Source organism: Orcinus orca, chromosome 7 (genome assembly GCF_937001465.1).
Source record: "Orcinus orca chromosome 7, mOrcOrc1.1, whole genome shotgun sequence".
In the NCBI taxonomy this organism is placed as follows: Eukaryota; Metazoa; Chordata; class Mammalia; order Artiodactyla; family Delphinidae; genus Orcinus; species Orcinus orca.
The window spans coordinates 38,845,559-38,873,292 of record NC_064565.1 but is presented as its reverse complement, the minus strand read 5'-3'; the positions used below and the strand labels follow the sequence as shown (position 1 = coordinate 38,873,292).

At 34.3% G+C, this 27,734-nt stretch overlaps 1 protein-coding gene across 6 annotated transcripts in view; it reads right to left on the bottom strand.

Annotated features, from left to right (window-relative positions):
• MBD5 (methyl-CpG binding domain protein 5) overlaps nucleotides 1-27,734 on the bottom strand; it is a 402,382-nt gene that overhangs the window by 214,637 nt on the left and 160,011 nt on the right. For all 6 annotated transcript variants that reach the window (XM_049712485.1, XM_033425310.2, XM_033425309.2 and 3 more), the window contains one exon: nucleotides 17,563-17,750. The gene's annotated coding sequence lies outside the window, so the exon portion shown is untranslated. The remainder of the gene's footprint in view (nucleotides 1-17,562; nucleotides 17,751-27,734) is intronic.

Genomic DNA, 27,734 nt, shown 5'->3' with positions numbered 1-27,734 from the left:
TGCAACATCAACCAGTTTCCCCTTTTATCTATAGCATTAAATTGCTCCACTATAGCAAAAATACTTTAACAAACCACACACAAAATCCTATGCATTGCCTAGATATAACCCCAAACAATACATATGCACATCTATAACATGATTCCAGTATACAGAACAAATATTGATGTTAACTATTCATAGAAAAGCTCATTCTATAACCAATTTCTGAAGTTCCACGTTTGCCCAGGGTACAAATTAATCATTTGTGAGTCACAAGTAAACCAGGAGGAGAGAAGAGTTCATTACATAGTGGTATATACTATTTACTGACCATATATATGAGGACCACTTATTTTACTGGGCCTAAGTATTCTCATTGAATATTCTGGCTGGTTCTAAAATTGGAAAGTTAGCCTCTTTCTTCTCTGTTACGAAAAAAAAAATGCTACAGTAGTATCTTTTGGCCACTAGTCAGTTGGCTGGCTCTTAAATGCTCAAAGAAGAGAAAAGGACATTGCGCAGAACGTTGACCATGCAGCCTTACTGTTAAGTAATCCTCATTTTGCTATTCCTCCTTCGAATCATAATCTGGCAGTTTCTCCTTTGTATATGGATAATACTGACACAGGAACCTCTGGGAAGCATAAACCTATCTTGCAGAATTGATTTAATTGATTTGTACTCCTATTATCTAGCAGTAAGATCTTAGGTAAGTCATCCCATATAGTAATATCTGACCTTCCAATCTTATAGAATTATGTTAAGGAGAGTAGCAGCATTTATGAGTGTCAATGAAGTTCTAGGCCCTGTGCCCATGTTTTACATATGTCTTCACATTTAATATTCAAAAGTAATCAACCTTTTAAGGTACATAGGCTCATTTCCATTTTACACATAAGGGCCATATAAACTCACTTAAGATCAGAAATTTGAAGTAACGACATAATAAATGTCAGAGCCAGGAATCAAATCTAGGTCTAAGTGACTAAACTGATCATGAAGTAAAATAATAAACATGAATGTGAAATAATGAAGTAGATAGATAAATATGAAAATAAAAATCCTTTGGAATTCCAATTAGGTAATTGAGGAGTAATTTGAATCAGACTTGTTATCCCACTGATAACAATTATAAACTGTGGAAAAATACTAAAACAAACAAATTTAAAAGAACTATCTGAAGACACAATGGAGAGTGACCAAAAGCAGGCAGAAACAGAAAGAGAGAATTTTATGCTTGAAAGAGGAGAACATCACTGGGCAAGATCTACATTTATATGGGTTTCCCTTGAGGTAAAAAGATGGGGGAGCAGCTAGAATTAACGCAGAAGGCCAGACTTTTATTGATTGAGGTATCAGAGGCCAGAGTTCAAAGTTCAGAGAATGGTTGACAATTGAGTGTTCGGAGAGGTGGATTTCAGAAAAAAGGAAAACAGAGAAGGAGTTTAAAAATTTGCATGTAGGGCTTCCCTGGTGGCGCAGTGGTTGAGAGTCCGCCTGCCGATGCAGGGGACACGGGTTCGTGCCCCGGTCTGGGAAGATCCCACATGCCGCGGAGCGGCTGGGCCCGTGAGCCATGGCTGCTGGGCCTGTGTGTCCGGAGCCTCTGCTCCGCAACGGGAGAGGCCACAACAGTAAGAGGCCCGCATACTGCAAAAAAAAAAAAAAAATTTGCATGTATACTCCCACCAGGGTTGATCCCTGAACTGCACATTTTTGGGGAAGACGCTAAAGAACCCAGCAGAAAGTAACAGATGGAAGGCTGAAACAGGGATTTCTATTGCTGCTCACTGTGTGAGACAGAGTTTGGAGTTTGAATCCCACCAAATTAAAGCAGCTTGGTGAACAACTCAGGGTTTCCACAGAAATCCCTCAAGGGCAACATTTTAGGAGTAAAGATTATATCCCTGTACTAAAAGAGTCACCCTAGGATTAAGGGCAAATCCCAAAGAGACCTACTCTAACAAAACATAAAACCAAGGCTTTACTAGATAAAGACAGCAGCTAGTGAAAGTCAATACTCTTCAGAGGAAGATGACAGAATCCAGAATCTCTAATGTGTATATCTATCCAGTATACAATAAACATGAACAAACAGTAAAATGTGACCCAAAGTCCATAGAAAAAGCTTCCCATAGAAAAGACTCTGAGAACACTCACACAAGTATTTTAAGGAAGCTATTATAAACATTATCAAGAACATAAAGGAAAATATCATCACAATGAATGCACAAATAGAGATCTTATCAGGGAAACAGAAACAATAAGAAAGAATTGAGCATACTTAAAAATGATTAAAATAATACATTCTGTTACGTATATTTTACCAGAATACATTTTTTTAAAAGAATCAAATTGAAATTGTAGCAATAAAAAGCTCAGCATCAAAATGAAAAATTCACTGTTCAGGCTTAATAGCATATTGGATATCACAGATAAACCAGCTGGAGAACTGGAAGACAGATGAATAGAAATTTCTCAAGGACAGATAGAAAAATATTAGGAAAAAAATCCACAATCTCAGTGACCCACGTACCTATCCAATGAACAACATCAAGTAATCTAGTGTACATGTATTTGGAGCCCCTCAAGGAGAAGAGAGAGAAAATGGGGCAGGAAAAAATATGTGAATAAGTAAAAAGATTTCAAAATTCCCCATGTTTGGTGAAAAAAATCAACCTACAGATCCAAAAAGCTCAGCAAAACTCAAGAAGGAAATATACAAAGAAACATACTCTAGGGACATCATGTCAGATTGCTGAAGATCAAAGATAAAGAGTAAATCTTAAAGTAGTCATAGGAAAAAAGAGTAATTCTATTAAAAGCAATTATATTAATATTGTTCTGAATATACTAGCTAATTAGAAAGGAGAAAAAGAATAAAAGATAAATATTAGGAATGAAAAGGTACCACTCTCAACAATGGATAGATCAATCCATACAGAGACCAAATAAGGAAATAGTGGATTTGAACAACACTACAGACCAAATGGACCTAAGAGATATGTACAGAACATTCCATCTAACAGCAGTGGAATATACATTCTTTTCAAGTATATATGGAAAAATTTCTAGAATAGATCATATATTAGGCCACAAAACAAATGTCAACAAATTCAAGAAGAGAGAAATTATATCAAGGATGTATTCCAACCATAATGGTATGAAATTAGAAATCATAACAGGAGGAAAGCTGGAAAATACACAAATACATTGAAATTAAAGCGTACACTCCTAAACAACCAATGGATCAACGAAGAACTCAGAACGGGAATAAAAAACATTGAAACAAATGAAAATGGAAACACAGCACACCAAAACTAGTGTGATACAGCAAAAGCAGTTCTAGCAGGAAGGTTTATAGATATAAATGCATACATAATAGAAAGATCTCTAATAAACAACCTAACATTATACCTCAAGGAACTTGAAAAAGAACAAACTAAGCCCAAAGTTAGCATTAGGAAGAAAATAAAGATCAGAGCAGAAATAAACGAAATAGAGAATAGGAAAAGAATAGAAAAGATTAACAAAACTTAAGAGTTGGTTCTTTAAAAAGATAAACAAAATGGACAAAACTTTAGGTACACTAAGTAAAAAAGAGAGAGGATTCTAATAAATAAAATTATAAATGAAGGGGGAGACATTACAACAGACACCACAGAAATATAAAGGATAATAAGAGACTACTATGAACAATAACACGCCAATATGCTGGACAACCTAAAAAAATGGTTACACTTCTAGAAATATGCAACCTACCACAACTGAATCATGAAGAAATAGAAAACATGAACAGACCAATAATGAATAAGGAGACAGAGTCAGCAATCAAAAACCTCCCAACAAACAAAAGGCTAGGTAGGTTTAGATGGTTTCACTGGTGAATTCTACCAAACATTTACAGAAGAATTAACGCCAGTCCTTCACAAACTCTTCCAAAAAGCTCAAGAGGAGAGAACACTCCTAAACTCATTTTACAAGGCCAGCCTACCCTAATACCAAAGCCAGATAAGGATACCACAAGAAAAGAAAAATACAGGCCAATATCCCTAATGAAAATACATGCAGAAATTCTCAACAAAATATTAGCAAAGTGAATTCAACAGCACACTAAAAGGATCATACACCATGTTCAAGTGGGATTCATTCATGGGATGCAACGATGATTCAGTATATGCAAACCAATAAGTGTGATACATCACATTAATAGAATGAAGATCAAAATCAAATGATCTCAACAGATGCCCAAAAAGGCATTTGACAAAATCCAATATCCTTTCATGATTAAAAACTCTCAACAAAAACCTCAACATAATAAAGGCCATATAGACAAGCCTACAGCTAACATCATACCTATGGTGAAAGTTTGAAACCTTTCCTCTAAGATCAGGAACAAAACAAGGATGCCCACTCTCACCACTTTTATTCAACACAGTACTGGAATTCCTAACCAGAGCAATCAGGCAAGAAAAAGGAATAAAAGCCATCCACATGGAAAAGAAAGGGTAAAACTTTCCCTGTTTGCACAGGATATGATCTTACATATCGGAAAACCTTGACTCCACCAAAAAACTGTTAAAACTAATAAGTGAATTCAGTAAAGTTGCAGGAGAAAAATCAATATGCAAAAATCAGTTGCATTTCTATATGCTAACAATGAATAATCTGAAAAAGAAATATAGAAAACAATCCCATTCACAATAGTATCAAATAAAATACTTAGGAATAAATTTAACCAAGGGGCTGAAAGATCTGTACATTGAAAACCAGAAGACACTGATGAAAGAAACTGAAGAAGACACAAATAAGTGGGAAGATATCTCATGTTAATGGATTGAAAGAATTAATATTAAATAAAATGTCCATACTACCGAAAGCCATCTTTAGATTCAATGCAATTCCTATCAAAATTTCAATGGCATTTTTTACAGAGAAAAAAAATGCAAAAATTTGTATAGAATATAAAAGGTCCCAAACAGCCAAAGCAATCTTGACAAAGAAGAACAAAGCTGGAGGCATCACGCTTCCTGATTTCAAACTATATTAAAAAACTATAGTAATCAATATAGTATGGTATTGGCATAAAACAGACACAGAGACCAATGGAACAGAATCGAGATCCCAGAAATAAACCCACACATACGGTCAGCAAGGGACCAAGCTGACAAGGGAAGCAAGAAAATTCAGTAGGGAAAAGACAGTGTCTTCAACAGTGTTGAGAACACTGAATATCCACATGCTAAAGAATGAAAATGGACCTCTATCTTACACCATTCACAATAATTAACCTTAACTGGATTAAACACTTAAATGTAAGACCTGAAACCATAAAACTCTTAGAAGAAAACATAGTGAAAAAACTCCTTGACATTGGTATTGGCCACGATTTTTTGATTAAGGGGTTAATATCCAAAACATATAAGAAACTCATACTACTCAATAGCAAAAAAATAAACCTGATGTTTAAAAACTGGGTAAAAGAATTGAACAGACATTTTTTCTGAAGAAGATATACAAATGGCTAACAGTTCCATAAAAAGGTGCTCAACATCATTAATCATTGGGGAAATACAGATAAAAACCACAGTGAGATACCACTCTACACCTGGTAGAATGGCTATTATCAAAAAGACCAAGAGATAACAAGTGCTGGCAAAGATGTGAAGAAGAGGGAACTGTTGTGGATTGTTGGTGGAAATGTAGATTGGTATAGCCACTATAGAAAACAGTATAGAGGTTCCTCACTTCTGGGTACATAGCTGAAGAAAATGAAATCAGTATCTCAAAGAGGTATCTACATCTCCATGTTCATTGAAGCATCATTTACAATAGCCAAGGCATGTAAACAACCTGTGTCCGCCAGTGAATGAATAGATAAAGAAAATATGATGATGTATATATTGATAAAAATAAATGGAATAGTACTCATCTGTAAAGAAGAAGGAAATTCTGCCATTTTTGACATCAGACATCATGGATTAACCCTGAGGGCATTATAGAATGATTTCACTTATACATGGAATCTTAAAAAACAAACGAACAACTGAACTCAGAAACAGAGAGTAGGTTGGTGGTTGCTAGAGGTGTGGGGAGGATGAGGTTGGGGAAATGGGTACAAACTTCTGGTTATAAGATGAATAAGTTCTGGGGATCTAATGTACAGCATGGTGACTATAGTTAACAATACTGTATTGTATACCTGAAAGTTACTAAGAGAAAAGATCTTGAAAGCTCTCACCATACACACACACAGTAGCTATTTGAGGAGATGGATGTGTTAACTAACATTGTGGTAATTATTTGCAGTATATACACATATCAAATCATTACATTGTATACCTTTAACTTACACAATGTTTTCTGTCAATTATATCTCAATAAACCCAAGAAAATAAAAAGAGGAGACAATTATATCCTAGTTTTCGTGATGACATGCATGTATACTTGAAAACCCTGAGAAAATCAATGGAAAAACTAAGACAAAAAAGAATTTATAAAGGTAACTAGTTATATAATTAGTATATGGAAATCTAGGACTCTCCTTACAAGCCAAGTTAAAAAAATAAAAACTAGAAATAAACCCACTTAATATGAAAAATACTAGAAAAATAAATAACTCAAAATAAATCCAGATACCTGCAAGACATATAATTTGTTTTCAGAATAGATATATCAATATTCTAAGACTGCTGATTCTCCTAAATTAATATATTATTTTACTAAGATTCTTATTAAAATACCAATAGAATTTTTTTATTTTGAGAACTTGAAAGATGACACTAAAGTTCATATGGCTAAAACATGTCATTATCTAGGAATATTTTGAAAAAAAGGAGGAGTAAAGAAAGGACCAGTCCTTCCAGATGTTAAAAACATTGTAAAAGTGCAGTAATTAAAGAGTTTAGTTCTAGAGAAGAAATAGACAAATGGAAAAATGTATAATGAGAATCCTGAAATACACTACAATATATATACGATTTTAATATATGATAAAGGTGACATTTTAAGAAAAGGTTATTTCAGTAAAAGCCACTGGGACATGAACAAAATTCTAGGTGACTTAAACACTTAAACACAAAAAATTTTATAAAATAATTGGGGGTGGTGGTAGATGAATAGGCAGAACATAGAAGATTTTTAAGGCAGTGAAATATTACGTATGATACTATGATGGTGAATACATGCCATTATACATTTGTCCAAATCTATAGAATATACAATACCAATAGTGAACCCTAATGTGAAGTATAGACTCCAGGTAACAATGATGTGTCAATGTAGGTGTATCAATTGTAACAAATGTACTGCTGTGTTGGGCATATTGATAATGGGAGGTTATGCATATTTGGGGGCAGGAGTCTATGGGAAATCTATGCACTTTCCTCATAGTTTTGTTGTGAAACTAAAACTGCTGTAAAACAAAGTATCTTAACAAAAATTAAGCCATATGGGTAGGGAAGAAAAAACGGTGTTATATATCTTATAATCTTGGACATAAATTCCAGAAGCCATAGTAGAAAATAATGATAATTTGACTAAACTAAAATTAAAAATTTCAGTGTGAGAAAAAGAGACTACCATAAATCAAGTTGAAGGACAAAATTAAACAACGAATTAATGTTCAAATTAAACATTTGAAATGCATGAAAAAGGCATATTTTATTTGTATACAAAGAGGTCTTAGAAATCAATAATACAGAGACAAATAGCAGAAAGGCCAGTAGCAAACAACAATAGATATGCTGTGTTTATGTACAAAAAAAGGCATATAAAAGTATATGCAGTGCATAAATGTGTATGCATATGTGTGTGGCACATGTATGTGCACACATGTACTTGTATATGGATAGAATTCTGAAATGATATATTAAAAAAGTTAATAGAAGTTACTTGTGGGAAGTAGAAACAGGATGGCTTCAAATTTTACTTTTTATTTTACACTTTTCCATATTATTTGTTTCTTATTTTAAAAACCATGAGTATGTATTGTTTTTATAATTCAAAAGCAAAACCTGATAGAAACACATTACTTCTGTAGAACCCCACCAGTAACATGCTGACTGTTTGAACCAATCTATTCATTTCTGTAGTCCGTCTCCTCACTCACTGACAACATTACATGCTGTATTCTATTATGGCATTAGAAGCATTTCAAAAAAAGGGAGTGACTTAGTAAAATCCGGTAAAACAGAAAGCAGTACAACTCTAGACTAAGGGAAGTTTACTAAATAAAGGTAGCACAATTTTACTTACGAACTTTTTTTATCCTTGTATTATTTTTGAAATATATAGCAGAAAAAAGAAAATGATTATTGCCGTTTTCATTTTGGTTCTTTAAAGTCAGAACTAGAGAGTTTTGTCTAGAACTCCCTTTCTCTTCATTCCCTCTGGGATTCTAAAATCAATCAAGTCTCGCCTTTCAAGGCCCATCACACTCAGACTTCTCTCTTATGGATGCGTCTTCTCTAACCTCAGCAGTTTTTTTTCCCAGGAAACTGGTCTCTCTGCCCAAGATTCTAGCTATTAACAAGCAATAGCTGCATAAAAAGCAACTTGATCAGTTGCATGAAAAGCAACTTGACCAGTTGCATGCTCAATAGAGAAGCATGCAGACAAGGAACAATGACAGTAATTAATGTAATGATCTGAGTCTGACCCATTAGTATAGTAATTTGAGATACAGTATATTGCATATTGTAGAGAGTTTTAAGAAGTTTCTCCTCAAAGATGCTGGATCAAGGTGACACTTTTTCTCCAATAAATTGGACAACATAGAAGAAATTGAAAAATTTCTAGAAACATACTATCTGCCAAGACTGAATAAAGAACAGACAATTTGAACAGACTGATCAGTAGTAGTGAAACTGAATTTTTAATTAAAAAAACTCCCAGCAAACAAAAGTCCAGGACTGGATGGCTTCAAATGGAATTCTACCAAACATATAAAGAAGAGTTAATAACTACCCTTCTCAAACTACTCCAAAAGATTGAAGAAGATGGACTACTCCCAAATTCATTCTACAAGGCCACCATTACCCTGATACCAAAACCAGACAAAGACACTACAAAAAAAAGAATATTACAGGCCAATATCTTTGATGAATATAGATGTAAAAATCTCCACCAAAATATTAGCAAACTGAATCCAACAATACATAAAAAGGGTCACACAGCATGATCAAGTGGGATTTATTCTAGGGATATAAGGATTGTTCAGTATTCACAAATCAGTCAATGTGATACACCACATTAATAAAAGGTTAAAAATCATGTGATCATCTCAATGTACACAGAAAAAGCATTTGACAAAATTCAACATCCATTCATGATAAAAACTCACATCAAAGTGGGTACAGAGGGAACATATCTCAACATAATAAAGGCCATTTATGACACACCCACAGCTAACATCATGCTCAGTGATGAAAACCAGAAAGCCTTTCCTCTAAATTCAGGGACAAGAAAAGGATACCCACTCTCGCCACTTTTATTTAACATAGTACTGGAAGTCCTAGCCACAGGAGGCAGATGAGAAAAAAAAAAAAAAGGCATCCAAATTGGAAGGGAAGAAGTAAAACCATCACTATTTGCAGATGTCATGACACTATCTATATATAAAAACCCCTAAAGTCTCCACTAAAAAACTACTAGAACTAGTAAATGAATTCAGCAAAGTTGCAGGATACAAGATTAACAAACAGAAATCTGTTGCTTTCTATACACTAATAATGGACCATCAGAAAGAGAAAGTAAAAAAATATTCCTGTTTAAAATTTCATCAAAAAGAACATCTTGGAATAAACTTAACCAAGGAAGTGAAAGACCTATACTCTGAAAACTATGAAACACTGATGAAGGAAACTGAAGATGATATAAAGCAATGGAAAGATATCCCGTACTCTTGGATTGGAGGAATTAATATTGTTAAAATGTCCATAACTACCCAAAGCAATGTACAGATTTAATTCAATCCCTATCAAAATACCCATGACATTTTTCACAGAACCAGATCAAATAATCCTAAAATTCATATGGAAACATAAAAGACTCCAAATTGCCAAAGCAATCTTGAGAAAGGAGAACAAAGCTGGAGTTATCATCCTCTCAGGCTTCAACTATACTTAAGCTACAGTAATCAAAACAGCATGATAATGACACAAAAACAGACATAGATCAATGGAACAGAATTGAGACTCCAGAAATAAACTCACAGACCTATGGTCAATTAATCTATGACAAAAGAGGCAAGAATATGCAATGGAGAAAAGACAGTCTCTTCAATAAGTGGTGCTGGGAAAAACGGACAGTTACATGTAAAAGAATGAGATTAGAACAATTCTTTATACCATATACAAAAAGAAACTCAAGTTGGATTAAAGACCTAAATGTAAGACCTGAAGCCATAAAACTCCTAGAAGAACATAGGCAGGATACACTGACATAAATCGTAACGATATTTTTTTGGATCTGTTTCCTAAGGCAAAAGAAATAAAAGCAAAAATAAACAAATGGGACCTTATTAAATTTAAAAGCTTTTGTACAACAAAGGAAACCACTGATGAAATGAAAAGATAACCTACAGAATGGGAGAAAATACTTGCAAATCATATGACTGACAAGGGGTTAATATCTAAAATATATAAACAGCTCATAGAACTCAGTATCAAAAAAGCCACCCAATCAAAAAATGGGATGAAGACCAGAATAGACATTTGTCTAAAGAAGACATTCAGATGGTTAACAGGCACATGAAAAGATGTTTAATATGGCTAATTATTAGAGAAATGCAAATCTAAACAAAGAGATATCACCTCACAACTGTCAGAATGGCTACCATCAAAAATCTACAAATAACAACTATTGGCAAGCATGTGGAGAAAATGGAACCCTTGTACACTGTTGGTGGCAATATAAATTGCTGCAGCCACTATGGAAAACAGTATGCAGGTTCCCTAAAAAACTAAAAAATAGAACTACCGTATGATCCAGCAATTCTACTCCTGGGTATATATCTGGAAAAAACTCCACTAATTCGAAAAGATACATGCACCTCAATGTTCATAGCAGCTCTATTTACAACAGCCAAGATATGGAAGCAACCCAAATGTCCATCAACAGACAAATGAATAAAGAAGACGTGGTCATCTATACAATGGAATATATTACTCAGCCATAAAAAAGAATAAAATTCTGCCATTTGCAGCAACGTGGATGGACCTAGAGAATAGTATGCTTAGTGAAATAAGTCAGACAGAGAAAGACAAATACTGTATGATATCATATGTGCAATCTAACAATTAAAACAAATGAGTGTATATAGCAAAACAGAAACAGACTCACAGATATAGAAAATAAACTAGTGGTTACCAGTGGGGAGAGGGAAGGGGGAGGGAAGATAGGGGTATGAGATTAAGAGATACAAACCACTATGCATAAAATAGATAAGGAACAAGGATATAGTATATGGCACAGGGAATCACAGTCATTATCTTGTAGTAACTTTCAATGGAGTATAAATGTAAAATACTGAATCACTGTGCTATACATCTGAAGCTAATATAATATTATAAATCAACAATACTTCAATTTTTTAAAAAATGACACTTTTTCTAATAATCACAATGTAATTTCTTTCTGAACATTTAATTACATTGGAACTCCTATTTCATACATTTCAGTTAGCTCCTAAATGGTAACAGAATTAACACATATACAAATGAAATACAATTATGTCATTTAATTGCCTCCATTATACTATATTGTAGTGATTATCAAATCTAGTATATTCTATTTTTCTTCATATCCATAAATTTTATCTTCCAGTATGGTGTCTGGCAAATAAAAGTGTCCTAAATATATAGAAGAATAAGTAAGTGCAAAGAAAGGACTGTTATTTACAAATATAGTATGTTAGAGTTGGAAAGGACCTTAGAGGTTTCTAATCTATAAGAATTCCCTAAGCCACCCTTAGCCTATCCCTAATCACCACCATAACTTCCACTGTCATACTCCAAATGGTTATTCAATCTCACTGGGAACACTCCATTGATGTTAAATCCTCCACCTAAGAAATCAGTCCATTCCAGTTTCAGATGTACCCTGGGCCTCTGAATATAGACATCTGAGGGCAAAAGTACAATTTCCTTACATTTCCATTAGGTATTTTTTACCAGAGGTACAGGGTATTTACTTCACTGTTACTGATCCTCTTCATATTATAAAGCTTCAAAGTTTTCCTAATTAGATCAGCACATCTCTAAGTAAATATTTTATTCCCAATTTTGTGAGGTACATTCTCATCCAAAAGTCTACTATTTTGTTTGGCTGCATCAGATCTTAGTTGCGGCACGTGGGGTCTTTTCCTTGCGGCGCGCGGGCTCTTTGTTGTGGCATGCAGACTTCTCTTTAGTGGTGGTGGGCGGGTTTTCTCTCTCTAGTTGTGGCGTGTGGCCTGCAGGCACCAAGGAGCATGGGCTCTGTAGTTTGCAGCATGCGGGCTCTCTGGTTGAAGCATGTGAACTCAGTAGTTGCAGTGCATGGCTTGGCTGCCCCGTGACACGTGGGATCTTAGTTCCCCGACCAGGGATTGAACCGGTGTCCCCTGCATTTCAAGGTGGATTCTTTACCACTGGACCACCAGGGAAGTCCCCAAAAGTCTACTATTCTTATTGATTGCTTGATTGCTTGAAGTATAGTTGATTTACAGTGTTTCAGGTGTGCAGCAAAGTGATTCAGTTATACACACACACACATATACACATATATATTCTTTTTCAGATTCTTTTCCATTATAGGTTATTATAAGGTATTGAATATAGTTTCCTGTGCTATATGATAGGTCCTTGTTGTTTATCTATTTTATATATAGTAGTGTGTATATGTTAATCCTAAATCCCTAATTTATCCCTCCCCTTTCTTTCCCCTTTGGTTTGTTTTCTATGTCTGTGAGTCTATTTTTGTTTTGTAAATAAATCCCTTTGTATAATTTTTTTAGATTTCACATATAAGTGATATCATATGATACTTGCCTTCCTCTGTCTGTTAAGTCTACTACTCTTGTATCATATCCACTTTTAGAGAATCTGATTCTGTGGACTAAATAAAGCTCAAAGTCATGCAGCTAGTAATTGGCAGAATCAAGATTAACCTGTAGAGACAGGACCAAAACATCTGTGTTTTTAAAAAGCTTTCCAGGTTATGCTGAAGCACAGTCAGGGTGGAGAACCACCACTCTACTAATTTGATCCATAGTTTAGAAAATCTCACTCCGTAAATACACAGTCAACTATTCATTTAACCATGCATTTTGTTTTTTTCCCCAAAGTCTAAACATTCTTTTGGAAAAATAGATAAAAATATAAACCAAAGCCTGGAATCCTTTAGGCTTAAGTTCTGGGAAATAAAGAACATAACTCCACTTTTCAGCACTGTAAATTCTCTAGTTCCTACTTCTGTTTATCATTTATACCAAACTCAAGGAAAATATTTAACATGAATGGTGTATAACTGAGTTGGCTTCAGAATTAACTTATCTTGCAATAGCAATCCTTCTGGATGCTGTCTACAGCAGAGGGCCTAATTACAATTTTCTTCATTAACTTCAAAAACATTTATTGAGTGTCTATTGCATGCAAAAAATAATTTGAAGCAGGTTTTACCCACAAGAAAAGTATGTTTTGGAAACTTCACGTGCTTCATGCAAGAATGGAAAAACACAAGGACCCTACAATAGGATTTTATAATGCTTTACCTCCCTTCCTTTCGGAAGCTCAAAGAGAAGAAAATAAACATAAAATCTTTATATTGAAGTGCTGAAATAAGAGTGCACACCCTGTATAAGTTTTATTACATGAAAAATCTGTGACAATTGTCTAAATATATGGGAAATGAATGCAAAAAAAGATAAGATAAAAATGTACTGATGATCTATATACCACATACCAAGTATAAGTTAGAAAGACTTGACTAGAATAAAGCGTAGAATTAATGTTAAAAATATATAGTGGCTATGTTCATTTTGAAAGGTCATCAATTTTTCTTAACTTTATTTAAAGCGAATTTCTTACTCATGGAAATAAAAAGTAACCTTGGTTTGAATCAAGTAAAGGAAAGGAAAAACTGACTCAGTTCATTTACAAAGTACAACTACCAGTTCAATTATAAATGCAAACGCTATACCATCTTTACAGTCTTCAGGGTGTTTCATTTGTTGATATGTATAATATGGACTCAAGCCTTTGATAATAAAACAATAATGCTATTATTTGAACTTTGACCTCAAGTAAACAAATAAAATGATAGCTATTGTTATATAATTTTAAGAAATAGAGCTATAGAGGAGATGGGAAAAAGTATCAAGAAACAATGTTGAAGAAAAGATACTGCCAAATCATTATAAGCAAAAGGTGTCTTTTCACAACTGTAAAAACTTCTTTCTTAGGAGAAAAAACTCTTTGTTTTTAAAATCAATTTTTCTTCCCTAACTTTATTTTCAGTTAAAAAATATATATAGATATATATAAAAGACAGTGTTATTGTTGAATTGTGTTCCCCCAAAAGACATTGTTCAAATCTTAACCCTCAACACCTATGAATGTGACCTTATTTGGAAACAGGACCTTAGCAGTTGTAATCAAGTTAAGATGAAGTCATGATGAATCCAACATGACTGTGTCCTTATAATAAGAGAACAGACACAGACACACAGGGAGAAAACCATGTGATGAGGGAGGCAGAGATTGGAGTGATGAGTCTATAAACCAACACATGCCAAGGAATGTCGCCAATACGTTAAGAAAACGGCATAGAGCAGATTCTCCCCAATGCCTTCAAAATAACATGGCCCTATGGACAATTTGATTTCAGAATTCTAGTCTCAAGAACTTTGGAGAATAAATTTTTGTTAATTTAAACCATCCAGTTTGTGGTAATCTGTTACAGAAACCTAGGAAACTTTAACAGAGAACCAAACTGCCTGTTTACTTTTATTTTTCTAGTGAAATGTCAAATCAGTTTCTCAGACTAAATAAATATCTGATCAATGTGTACATAAAAGATATTTAATCCAAATAAGAAAATTCTTCAAATCATTCTGCCTTGCACATGGAATATTTCTCCAAATAATAGTGGTTGATATGAAGTTAAATTTTATAATAGGCAGTGAGTCCATGAACACCCAAGTAAAATTTCTTGCAAAATTTGGAATATACATAGTTTTCATGAGACTAAAAGGTTAACAACCATTTTTTAAGAATTATGTTTTTTAATGGTTATTTCTGGATAAACTATTTTTACATGTTTAAAAATCAACTTTCAACTGCTGATTGGGAAACTTCAATGGGCATAAAATTTACTAGCAGTACAACAAACATGATAAAAGAAATTTGGCATGAGTATAATGGACAAATTCATTATTGCTTTTGCAAGAGTTCAGCTTGCTACTATGAGGAAACCTGTTTTTACTCATTTTGCAAAAAGTAGAATAATTGCATCACCTATTTATTGAATTATGTACTACACAAGTGCTAGGTAGCTAAGCTTTTTACTTATATTATGCATCCCATTTAATCCTTACAATTATATTATTATCATCAGATTTAAAGATGTACAAACTGGGGGTCAGAGAGAATCAATTTGTTCAAGGTCACACAGCTGGTGGGTGTGGCACAGTTGTGGTTAATCAGTCTTAATCTGTTCTATGAATTTGTGTTCTTGAATAGTAAGCTTGTAAGTCATACCCGCTATGCTCTAATTGCTTTTCTAACTACTGAAAATTTTTTAAATCATAATTTTCAAATAAATGTTAAAATATGGGAAATAAATGAAATAGCACTTTTGATTAGAATTATAAATATCTGTGGCTTATTAATGACATGGTCATAAATAGAATGCAATTCAAAGAGAACAAAGGGCTGGTTCTTAATACAATGTGGAAGAAATATAAATTACAGTTATCTGACACAAGATACGTTGCTGTGGTTAAAGAATAACTGAAGATCAAAATAAGATATGACATGTGGATGAGTTAAAAAAGGAAATATTAGAGAAAGAAGAAATTTGACTACAGGTTGCTTACAGAGAAGCCCTGTTTATAGGAACTAGTTCCATTAATTTAGCAATGGTCAATTTTAACTATTTTCTTAAATAGGTGAATTATGTATATCGAACTAAGAGAAGATTTAAATCATGATTAGAGTGTAATTCTGAGAAAAGAAGTTTTAGAAACAGTCACTTAATAAAAGGGTTAAGAAAGATCTCCCTACTCCTGAGAGCTGTTATACTAGATTGGTTTACTGAAGGAAGCAATGAAATCTATTTTTCTGAAGATCCTTAAAAAGAGAAGGCATACATTATCAGCAGTTCAGAAAGGTTTAGGTGTCTCTCTGCCAGAAAGCCACCAGTGGATAATCACTTATGGTTCTATAAAGCCTAGTGACTGCATAATAATGCTATTCTTATAACTACGAGGAAAGGGCAACACAGCTGCTTTTTCTTTTCTTTTGTGATCAGGATTTGCTGTCCAAAAAGTTGCAGAATAATTTGAATGTAATTAGATGAAATTTTCCCCAACAGAAAAGCAAGAACTAATTTTGACTCTAGTTACTGAAAGAAAACTCAGAAGCTACACTGGGTTTTTTAAACATTTATGGTCTCCTTTACCTAGAAAGCATCCCTTATGTACAGCTTAAAAAGCAGACTCATTTGCTGGATGACTTTAGGCCTATGAGTTGAATTAACACTAAATTAAAAATTCTGAACATACCTACAGTTTCTTTGTATAAAATGCTTGGAGAAATTCAACTTTAGTGCATTCTACTCAAATTTTTGAGTTTACTTTTACTTCATTTTATAGTCATCTACTTAAGTCTTTATTTTTCATGAAAGTAGAGAAAGCAGATTCCATACATTTATTATTTTTTTCTTTATAATCCAGTCAATTTCTTTCCAAGCAAACCCCCTTTAAAGGGTAATGTAATTAATTTCAATTTTGAAGATGGCACTGTGGTCCATAATCCTTGGCCAGCTATTTTTCCAGGAGCAATAAGAGCTGCTGTGAAAGTAACGAAATGTTCAATGGGATCTTGTGGTGTATGATTCTCATAAAATATAAAGCTATTAGGGATGTAAAGGGATCACACCCCAAGATTTTGGAGCACTTCAGAATAGTTGTTTAAAATAAGTGAGGGAAAAAAAAGTAGAAATTAAACAAAAAAAATTCATACATGGTACAGATAATTTTAAAATAAGTAGAAAATAATTCTAACTTCCCAAACTATTTAGTATTTATAGTTATATGATATGTGTGTCCAAGATAGATGCAAAGAGCCCTATTTTCAAACATGGGTACTTAATTTTTATTATTTAGATTTTTTGTATTTAGGGATATAATGTAGTCCTATACTATATAGTACTCCAGGTAAGGGCAAAAGCAGCTTACTATAATTTTTGACATGCAGCAGTACTCAGGAAAAAAAGAAAAAGAAAAAGAAATAGCTATGCTTATATAAATTGCTATACTAAAGACTACTTTTTATTTTTTCATTAAAACGTAAGACAATTCTACTTGTTTATACATACTTAATAATAGAAAACTCAGCACAAATATTTCATTGCTTGCCTCCAAAAAATTGTTGACATCCTCTGTGGCCATCTGTCAAGGTGATCATTCCTTTGTGTTTGATGGAATTAGAGGAGTATCACAGTTCTACAGATTGATGAAGAAACATATTCTGTGCTCTTGGCTTCTGGTATATATTTCCTTGGTCCTGTTAAAAAGGAAATAAGGGTGAATTCTGAACAGACAGTTATTCTATATTTCTTTAGATTCATATTTAAAGACATTTTGAGATTCTTAACGAGGTCTCGTTAAGAATCATAGAATTTTAGTCTTACACACAGGACTTGCTAAATTTATGACTCCAGGTAAGAAAGAGCTATATAAATCAGATGATTCAATCCCCATATCTTACAGGATAGGAAACTGAAATCCAGACAGGTTAAACAACTCAACCATTGTTACAATCAACTGGTAGCAGAGCCAGTGTGACAAACCAGTTCTTATCATTTCAAATCCAGGGCTCTTTCCTCTAGTTATCTCCCAGCAGGTAGAAGAGAAGACTCTCTGGAAGAGGAAGGGAGACTGGGAATAGCATTATCATGAACAAGCTAGTTTCTCAGCCCTAATGCTTAGAGAAAAATCTAGAAAGAAAGAACAAACATGATAGTTAAGTAATATTTAGATTATTAATTCAAAGCACAGCACTTGCTCAATGAACACCTACGATACTATTTTATTAAAGAACGATTAAGAGGTATTTTATTAAAAATGACCAATCACTTAAATTTCTGAATTTCAAACAATTATGATCATTTATTTTTTCTAATCTTTGGTACTGCAACAATCTATTATCCATATAGCAAAAAAGGATATTTTTATTATCCACAGAGCAATATTTTTAATAAGAAAATTGGATTTTAGACACTCTTGATCAAAACACTTCAAAGATATCCCAGAACATCTATGATAAAATCCAAAGGCCTTATCTTGCCTTAGATGATTGGGCCCTGGCTACCTCTGAGAGCCTATCCTATCATTTTTCCCCTTGCTGTGTAATCTACAGCTTAGTGGTCTTCTTGTTCTTCCTTAAATATACTAAGCACACTTTTGGGTAAGGTCTTTGACCTTGGTTCCTCCTCAGACTGGAACATTTCTCCATCTAGGCGCATGTCTGTTCCCAATGACTGAAACATTCTTTTCCCTGAGAGCTCCACTGCATGTTTCAAGAATCTGCTCAAATGTCACCTCCCAGAGAGGTTTTCTCTTACTACTAGCTAAACGACTTTCCCACCCTCCAGCATTCATCCCTCTCCCTACTGACCCTCATTTTTCTATACCCATACGTACTTCATTTCCAGTCACAGTATTTATAATTTCTAGATATTAAACAACCCAATATAATCCCCAGGGGGCCAGATGTGTTTTGGGATTAAGTATTATTTGAATTTTTAAAGGTAATATGGTAAATGGACTACAATTATGCAGCCTCTCCCCCTAGTCTGAGAGGTCTTGGACAGCACTCTGAAATAAAATGTTAATATCTCTACAGCAAAACATATATCCATTCTCAGTGGTATCTGTAAAAAGACAATAAATAGCTCATATCAGTTTTACCACTAAACAAGTTAAGATTAGGTCAGGTTTTACCATTATATGAATTGCAAAAACTTTCAGTTTTAGAGCTTTTGGATTTTGGAATTGCAGATAAAGGATTGTGGAATATACTATGCATTAGTTTGTTTATTGCCTGTCTCCTCTATGTAATGTATGCTCACAAGACCAGCTTTTTTTTTCTTTTTCTGCTGTATGCCCAAGTACCTAACAGATAAGTACTCAATAAATATTAGTTAAGTAGGTAAGTGAAGGTTTCTGTAAGGATTAGTTTTTTTTTTTTAACATTATAAGTAAACCCTATCCTATAATAATATTCTTCTCAGTTGAAGGAAGTTGAAAAAATTATTTTAAAAGCTTCTTAAAATTATTTCTTCTTATATGGGTTGCTGAAAGAAAAAAATATGATAAACAGCACTTAGATAATATTACTCTACCATAAAAACGAACAAAATTGGGTCATTTGTAGAGACGTGGATGGACCTAGAGACTGTCATACAGAGTGAAGTAAGTCAGAAAGAGAAAAACAAGTATCGTATATTAACGCATATATGTGGAACCTAGAAAAATGGTACAGATGAACCGGTTTGCAGGGCAGAAATAGAAACACAGAAGTAGAGAACAAACGTATGGACACCAAGGGGGTAAAGTGGCGGGGGGTGGGATGAATTGGGAGATTGGGGTTGACGTGTATACACTAATATGTATAAAATAGATAATAAGAACCTGCTGTATAAAAAAATAAAATTCAAAAAAAATCCCAAACAAAACTACAGGAAACAGCACCTGGGCTGTGTAATATAGTAGGAAGAGTTTTCAACTGGAATTCTAGAGATCTAGGTGATTCCTTGCATTCCCATTTTCTATTTAATTACTTATCTATTTATCATTTATCTATCCACCTTCCATCCATCTATCTCTTTATCTTTGATTTAGATACCTTACCATTCTTGGCCCAACATATTATCTCTAAAATGAGAAGGCAGAACTCAATCTTTAGTAGTTCTATGACTTTACTGAATTAAGTAATTGAGGCAGTAACCACTCTGACTATCCCAGAAGCTGGCTGGCCAGTCTGAAAGACATATAATCTTGTTCATCTAATCTACAATTTAAAAATTAGAGGTAAGTTTTTAATTAAATTTAAGCATGCATGTTTTGAAGTGACACATTTGTAAAATATCTACCTCATATCACAGGTAAACAATACTGAACTTCTGTGTGAGTTTCTGCATAAGAGTATGCCTAATAATAACAAATATTTATTGGGCATTTACTATGTGCCAAGTGCTATTCTAAGCTCCGTATGTATAGTATTAAACTTACAACAATTCTATTAGCTAGATACTAATATTAAATCTCTGTGGTATATTAGATTATTCCTCCCTTTCCCCACCACACATTCATGGGAGGTGCATGTGTACCTCTCTGCTCTTTGAGTTTGGGCTTGGCCACGTGACTTGCTTTGACCAAAGAGGATAACAGCAGGCAACACACAAGCAGAGCCTTGAAATACCTAGCTTTAGTAAGTGGGCTTCCTCCTTGCACTCTTGCTTTTTATTCTGAGAAAAAAATGTTTCAGGTAGCTATAGGTCCAAGGAAGATGAGATATGTGGCACAGACTTAGGCCCATCCTCCACTTGGAACCACGTCCAGTTGAGCTCAACCTGGATCAGACCTCCTCCTGCTTACCCCCAGACTTCTGAGCAAGAACTAAATGCATTTGTGACATGCCAGTGAGATTTTTGTGGTGGTCTGTACTGCAGCAAAAGCTCACTGATAAACTTCCTTTTTATAGACAGCAAAAATGAGGGTCAGAGATTGAGTAATTTGTCCAAACTTTCACAGCTAATAAAGCGGTGGAGGTGGATATGAAGCCATGCAAGTCTAGCTCAAGGGCCTACACTCTAAGTCCCTATGCTATATTGCCACTACATTATACTGGCATACTGTATTATAAGATATTAAGCCATTTATTAATACGGCAGTGGGTGATCTGGCACATATTGAAATTCGTAATTGTAAATGTAGTCTAATTGTCAGTGGACAAAGATGTCCTGTAGCTTTGAGTGTAAAGTTCCATCTTGAGACATTAATAAATATAAAATAAACGTACTATTTTCTGGAGTCAAACTAATAAGACTACACATCTCTTGAAGTAGCTTCCCAGCTCACCCTGACACTGAACAGTGGCCCTCAGTGCTCATAGCTCTACCGCATAATTCTACCCTCTGACTTTGGCTGACCAATTCAGGACTGCATCTGTTATCTAAGCTGAATCATCCAGGTTTCTCTTTTAGTAGCTTGAAATTTCGACATGTGAGTGGGAGTCCCCATGAATGGCTCTACTCTAGAGAAAGGTGAAATCCCCAGAGCTATCCTTGTTCATTTTCTTCCCACCTGTGAATTTCATGATACTCTAGTATCTTCCCAAGCAAATGCCCTTTTAAAATAGGCTTGCCAAACTCTGTTTCTTCTTACTGCAACCAAAAGAAAATCCATTGTTTTCTTTTAAAAAATCCATTGTTCTTTTTGTTATAATTTAAAAGTGCAGAGGAAGGATTTCTTAAAAAGACCTAATGAAGCTTGCATTTGCTTTTTGATCCTGTCAAAGTAATTTTGCAGTTTAGAGTTATGGATTGTGTGTCTCCTGATACTAGTTAAAAATTCTTCCATATTTTAAAAACCAGGGTTCATGGACCCTAAAGGATCTGTGGATAGAACTATATTTTAGTAAAGTTGCAAAAAGTAGATTTCCTTTGTAATCCTATGTATTTAAGTACATTTTGTTTGTAAGGAGCTTTCTATATGCCTTTTGATAATGAAAGACAAGTAAACATATGGGATTATTTTTGCCATTGATTCACTCAGAAACTATTTATGAGACTCAAATATATTCCAGACATTGTTTTAGGTACTGAAGATACAACAGGGATGAGACAAAGTCTCTGCCCTCATAAAGGAATAAGAAAGAATATGAGGAATATAATTTAAAAATTTCATAGTACTGTTAGTAATGAACTTGGTACATCTATACAGTAAGGAGATGAGGGTAGCTTGAAAGTGTGAGAGTATGTGGTGGTAAAATGCCTGTGGAAAGTTTATGAGCAATCCTTAATCTATACCTAATCTTCAAGAGGAATATATCACCATATATAGGGAACCCTGCAAGAAATCCTATGTAAGAGTAAATAATAAAGCATTCAATACTACCACCACCACAATGGCAATGATTTTTATGCTTTTTACTTTACCAGTGATTTCATATCTACTACTACAATATAACCTCAATACTTCTTCCAGATGAGCAGGAGAGAAAATGAAGCCTCAGAAGTTTGAGAAATTTGACCACTTTGAGTAGTGGTAAAACCAACTACACCCTGGTTTCTAAGTTTCCCAGCTTTTCTTTTCATTATACCACACTACATCATCTTAACAAAAGACGATTAGTTTCACAGCAGGCAGCGTTGAAATTTTCTTTTATTTACTTCTGTGAGCTACTTGTGAAGTGGGAGAAAGAAGCAACATTATTGGGGTCACACAGAAGCTGCTGGTAACAAATTGAACATCTTTTGTCTTCAGGCATAAGCTCAAATCACTTTGGGATGTCATGATAGAATTGGTAGTGGAGGAGTTTAAGAATGTATTACAGCAGACTTTTCCCAACCAGAAGATTTAACCATCTAGAGTAGGGGTTGGCCAACTTCAGCCAGAGAACAAACCCAGTTTGCCACCTGTTTTTTTGTATGCCCCCCGCGTCCCCCCAAGCCAAGAATGGTATTTACATTTTAAGTGGTTCAGAAAGCACCACAAGAAAAAAAAACCATGACACCTGAAAATTATATGAAATTCAAATTTAAGTGTCCATAAATAAAGCTGAAACACAGCCATGCTCATTCGTTCATGTATCACCTGTGACTTCTTTCATGCCTCAACAGTAGTTGAGGACCTGCTGGTCAGTCAAGCCTAAAATATTTACTATCTATCTGGCCTTTAACAGAAAAAGTTAGCTGATCGCTGATCTAGAAGGTCACAGAGTTTTCCAAGGAGTTCATGTTAAAGGTGGTAAAAACACCTGTTTAAAATTTTAATTTAAGAAATTAATAACTGCATAGTTATTTAATGGAATGATTTGAGAGCACCCGAGGCATATGAGTCAATGACTATCCTAGGGGCCTGAGAAGCATGCTTGCATCTCAGCCACTCAGGCAGCTGATCACTCGGATGACCTCCTTGACACCATGGTGTTTGTGATTATTACAGAGGTTTAAATTGTTTAACTACCAGTCCTACATTTTCAAATTTACTGTCACACAGATTGCTGGTTAAAGACAGCAAACACAAAGAAACTTTTGGTGACATATAATTAATGAGGAGAATAAAAATTCTATGAAGCCTGTAAATCTGCCTTAAGATGACTGTCATCAAATCTGTAAGTTGCATTTATCTAATCAAAAGGAACCCCTAAAAGACTCAAATATTCTAAAAGTCAGTATTAAAAAGAATATGGTGATGATCATTTTCAAAATTTTCTTGAGTAAAATTTTCTCTTATTTAGAAATTAAAATCAGCTGATTTTGCAAGCAGATTTACAGGCTTCATAGGAGTTTTATGCAATAAACAGTTTTCTAAATATTTATGTTTTTGAAACTTGTTGTATTTAGAAATGTTACTTCTCTGAATGTTCACTATAGAGGCCCATTTCCCCTTGATTTGTAATGTTCCTTCATAAAGCTTTGGGTTGTGATCTAATTTTTAACAAATAGGTTCCCAACATTTTTATAACTGAAAAACAATGACATTCTTCTTGAAAGTTTTAACACTTACCTATTAAAAAATGTTGAGAAACACTGTACCAAAGAATAGGGAAAATAAGTGATAATACTTATTGACTCTACATATTCATTCATTATTCTTCCAGCAAACAAATGAGCAGAAACTCTTTGCCAGCCTTGTAGAAAAAAGCCAAGAGATAAATGACAGTTTTTGTTTTCAAGGAGCTTACAGGCTGGTAGCTAGAAAAGTGACAAGTATACTGATTGTTAAAATTCAGTTTGTTAACTTCTTTAATAGATGTAAAGTAAGGTGCTCACAGATGTAAAGAAGCTGCTACTTTATAATCTAGACAAAAATGAACTCAGTTCCTGGTGGTGAAAACAGAAGAGAGACTCTCTTTTCAAAAAGGATGCACTTTAGTTACAGATATAAGGAAGGCAGGGTCTAGTGAATGTTTATCTAGAAAAAAGGATAAATTAAATATTCTCAACAGATGACCAAATTCTCCTTTTCTCTTAATTTCCAGAGAGTTTACACAATACCTTCATTCAAAACTTTTGGGAGTGAGATGTGTTTTGTAATTAACAACTTTTTAGTTTTGAAAGGTAAGTTTAAATCCATTATAACTGTTAAAAAACATACCAAAACTAAAAAAAACCAACAAAAAAACACAAGTTTTTAATGCCTAAAACATACATCAAAGACTGCTCTGTACCAAAAGATAATTTTAGGCTTCTTGTTGCTGATAATAACTTATTCAAAAAGAATAAACTATCATGAGTTGATGAACAGATACATAAAATGTAGTACCATCCATACAATGGAATATTATTTGGCCATAAAAAGGAATGAAATTCTGACACATGCTACAACATGGATGAAACTTGAAAACATTATGCTAAGTGAAAGGATCAAGACACAAAGAGCAGAATAATGTATGATTCTATGTATATAAAATGTACAGAATAGGCAAATACATAGAGGCAAAAAGAAGATTAATGACTGCTAGGGGCTTGAAGTAGAGGGGAATGAAGAGTGACTGCTAAGGGGTACAGGGTTTGTTTTTGGGGTGATGAAAATGTTCTGGAATAAGTGGTAATTGAGGTACAACATTCTGAATACACCAAAAAGCACTGAACTGTACAATTTAAAATTGTGAAATTTATAACAAATTGTATTTTAATAAAGCTGTCATCAAAATTTTTTCTATGAAGAAGAATGAACTTATTTTATCAGAGAATGTTCAATCTCTAAAGTATTAAAAATAAACTGCTAAGATGAACTATCCTAGGGAACTATTTCTGTTTGTGACTGAATAACCACATTGATCTTGTAAGATAGCTAAAAGAAAGTAGTAATAAAGTTCTTCAGACACTTCACGTTTAAAAATCTAAGCACATACACAAAAATCTAAAACATGGGAACACATATAATTAGTATGGATAAGTAAAGAATAAGAAAAGAATCAAACGATAGACTAAACCTGGTTTAGATTATAGTTTGTCCTTACTTCAAACACACAACAAAAATTAAAAATTCCAATCAGATGCTGAAAATAGTCCTAAAGCGTTAATCTGGTATTTTTTCCCCCTCTAAATTCAAAGTCCAAATTCTTTTTATTCCAAATTAAGTTAGGAAATATTTATAAACCAATCTACAACCACTACAATAGGATCACTGTGAACAATGGTATTTGGGAACTGGAATAAATTTAAAATTGAAGATTCAATCAGAAGAATGAAAGAATGAAGAAATTAGAATCTGTCTGAATTTGAACCTGAAGTTTTAACATGCAAAAGGTGAATTATAGAGCAAAAAACAAACAGGAAAAGAGACAGCAAAGTCCACCAAAATCTATGTTCATTTACTTGAGTCCCATACTGATGTTCCAGTTAGGCTTGAGCTGAAGATATTACTATCTAGAATACTTAAATTGGCTTGATGATTCAGGTGTTAAGATCAACTGAATGATTGCTTCCATTGGTAGATCACAACTAGTCAGCAAATGGGTAAAGAGAGAAATTTACTCCAGTGGTTTGGGAAACTCTATAGTAAAATTACAACTGCATAATCTTCATATATATATATGAAAATTTATACATATACTGAAAATTTATGAGTCAAAAAGCTTTATATATGTAGCAAGAAACACTTTCTTTAATATTCATGAAAATAAATTGTAACAGGATAAAATTCTTACCAAATTACCAATATTTATTTAGTTATATATTTTTTATACTTTGTGTCTTATTCCTATTGGGCAATGTAAGTAAAATAAATAAATTTCAATTTATAAATATAACATAACAATATGATTACTAGATTCTAGGAAATGACCATGAGATAAATTCAAGCAGCTCCCAATATTTACTTTAATATGTGGTAAATCACAACAACACTATTAGAAATTCTTTTATTTGTTTTGGGTTTTTAAGATCATAATATAAGTTTACTACTAGAAAGCTTGATAATATAAAGTATAAAATATAATTGGATCTAGGTAATTTAGCAAAATATGAGCTTCCCAATCATTTTTATAGAAGCTGCTATCTCTTGAACAGTTTGTATAAAATCATGTGGTATGTTTGAAGTATGAGAAAAAAAAGAATTCAGAATTCTTTCATAAGTAGTACACTCAACATTGGAGATAGAAAGGAATGATGGGTAGGTACATATATGTGACAATAACATAGCAACAGCAACTGATTCGTATGAAAATCAGTCTATAGGTCCTGTTTAGGATGAAGAAATTGGCTAATGCTTGCAGCTAGAAGTAAGTAATTTTATGGCTTTACTTTTCTTTTTGGAATTAAAATATTAAAATAACATGTAAAGAGGGAATTCCCTGGTGGTGCAGTGGTTAAGACTTTGCCTTCTAATGCAGGAGGTGAGTGTTTGATACCTGGTCGGGGAGCTAAGATCGCACATGCCTCGTGGCCAAAAAACCAAAACATAAAACAGACGCAATACAGTAACAAATTCAATAAAGACTTTAAAAATGGTGTACAGCAAAAAAATCTTTACAAAAAAAAACCATGTAAAGATACTGTGATCAGGAGACCTTCAAGATGGAGGAGGAGTGAGACTTGGAGATCACCTTCCTCCCCACAAATACATCAGAAATACATCTACCTGTGCAACAACTCCTACAGAACACCTACTGAACGCTGGTAGACCTCACACTTCCCAAAAGGCAAGAAACTCCCCACGTACCTGGCTAGGGCAAAAGAAAAAAGAAAAAACAGAGACAAAAGAATAGGGCAGGACCTGCCCCTCTGGGAGGGAGCTGTGAAGGAGGAAAAGTTTCCACACACTAGGAAGCCCCTTTATGGGCAGAGATGGGGGGTGGCAAGGGGGAATCTTCGGAGCCACGGAGGAGAGCACAGCAATAGGGGTGCAGAGGGCAAAGTGGAGAGATTCTAGCACAGGGGATAGGTGCCGACCAGCACTCATCAGCCCGAGAGGCTTGTCTGCTCACCTGCCAGGGCGGGTGGGGGCTGGGAGCTGAGGCTCCAGCTTCGGAAGTCAGATGCCAGGGAGAGGACTGGGGTTGGCTGTGTGAATGCAGCCTGAAGGGGGCAAGTGCACCACAGCTAGCCGGGAGGGAGTCTGGAAAGGCCTAAGAGGCAAGAGACTATTGTTTTGGGGTGCACAAGGAGATTCAGAGCACCACCTAAACGAGCTCCAGAGATGGGTGTGAGCCGCGGCTATCAGTGTGAACACAAGAGACAGGCATGAAACACTAAGGCTGCTGCTGCAGCCACCAAGAAGTCTGTGTGCAAGCACAGGTCACTATCCATATCTC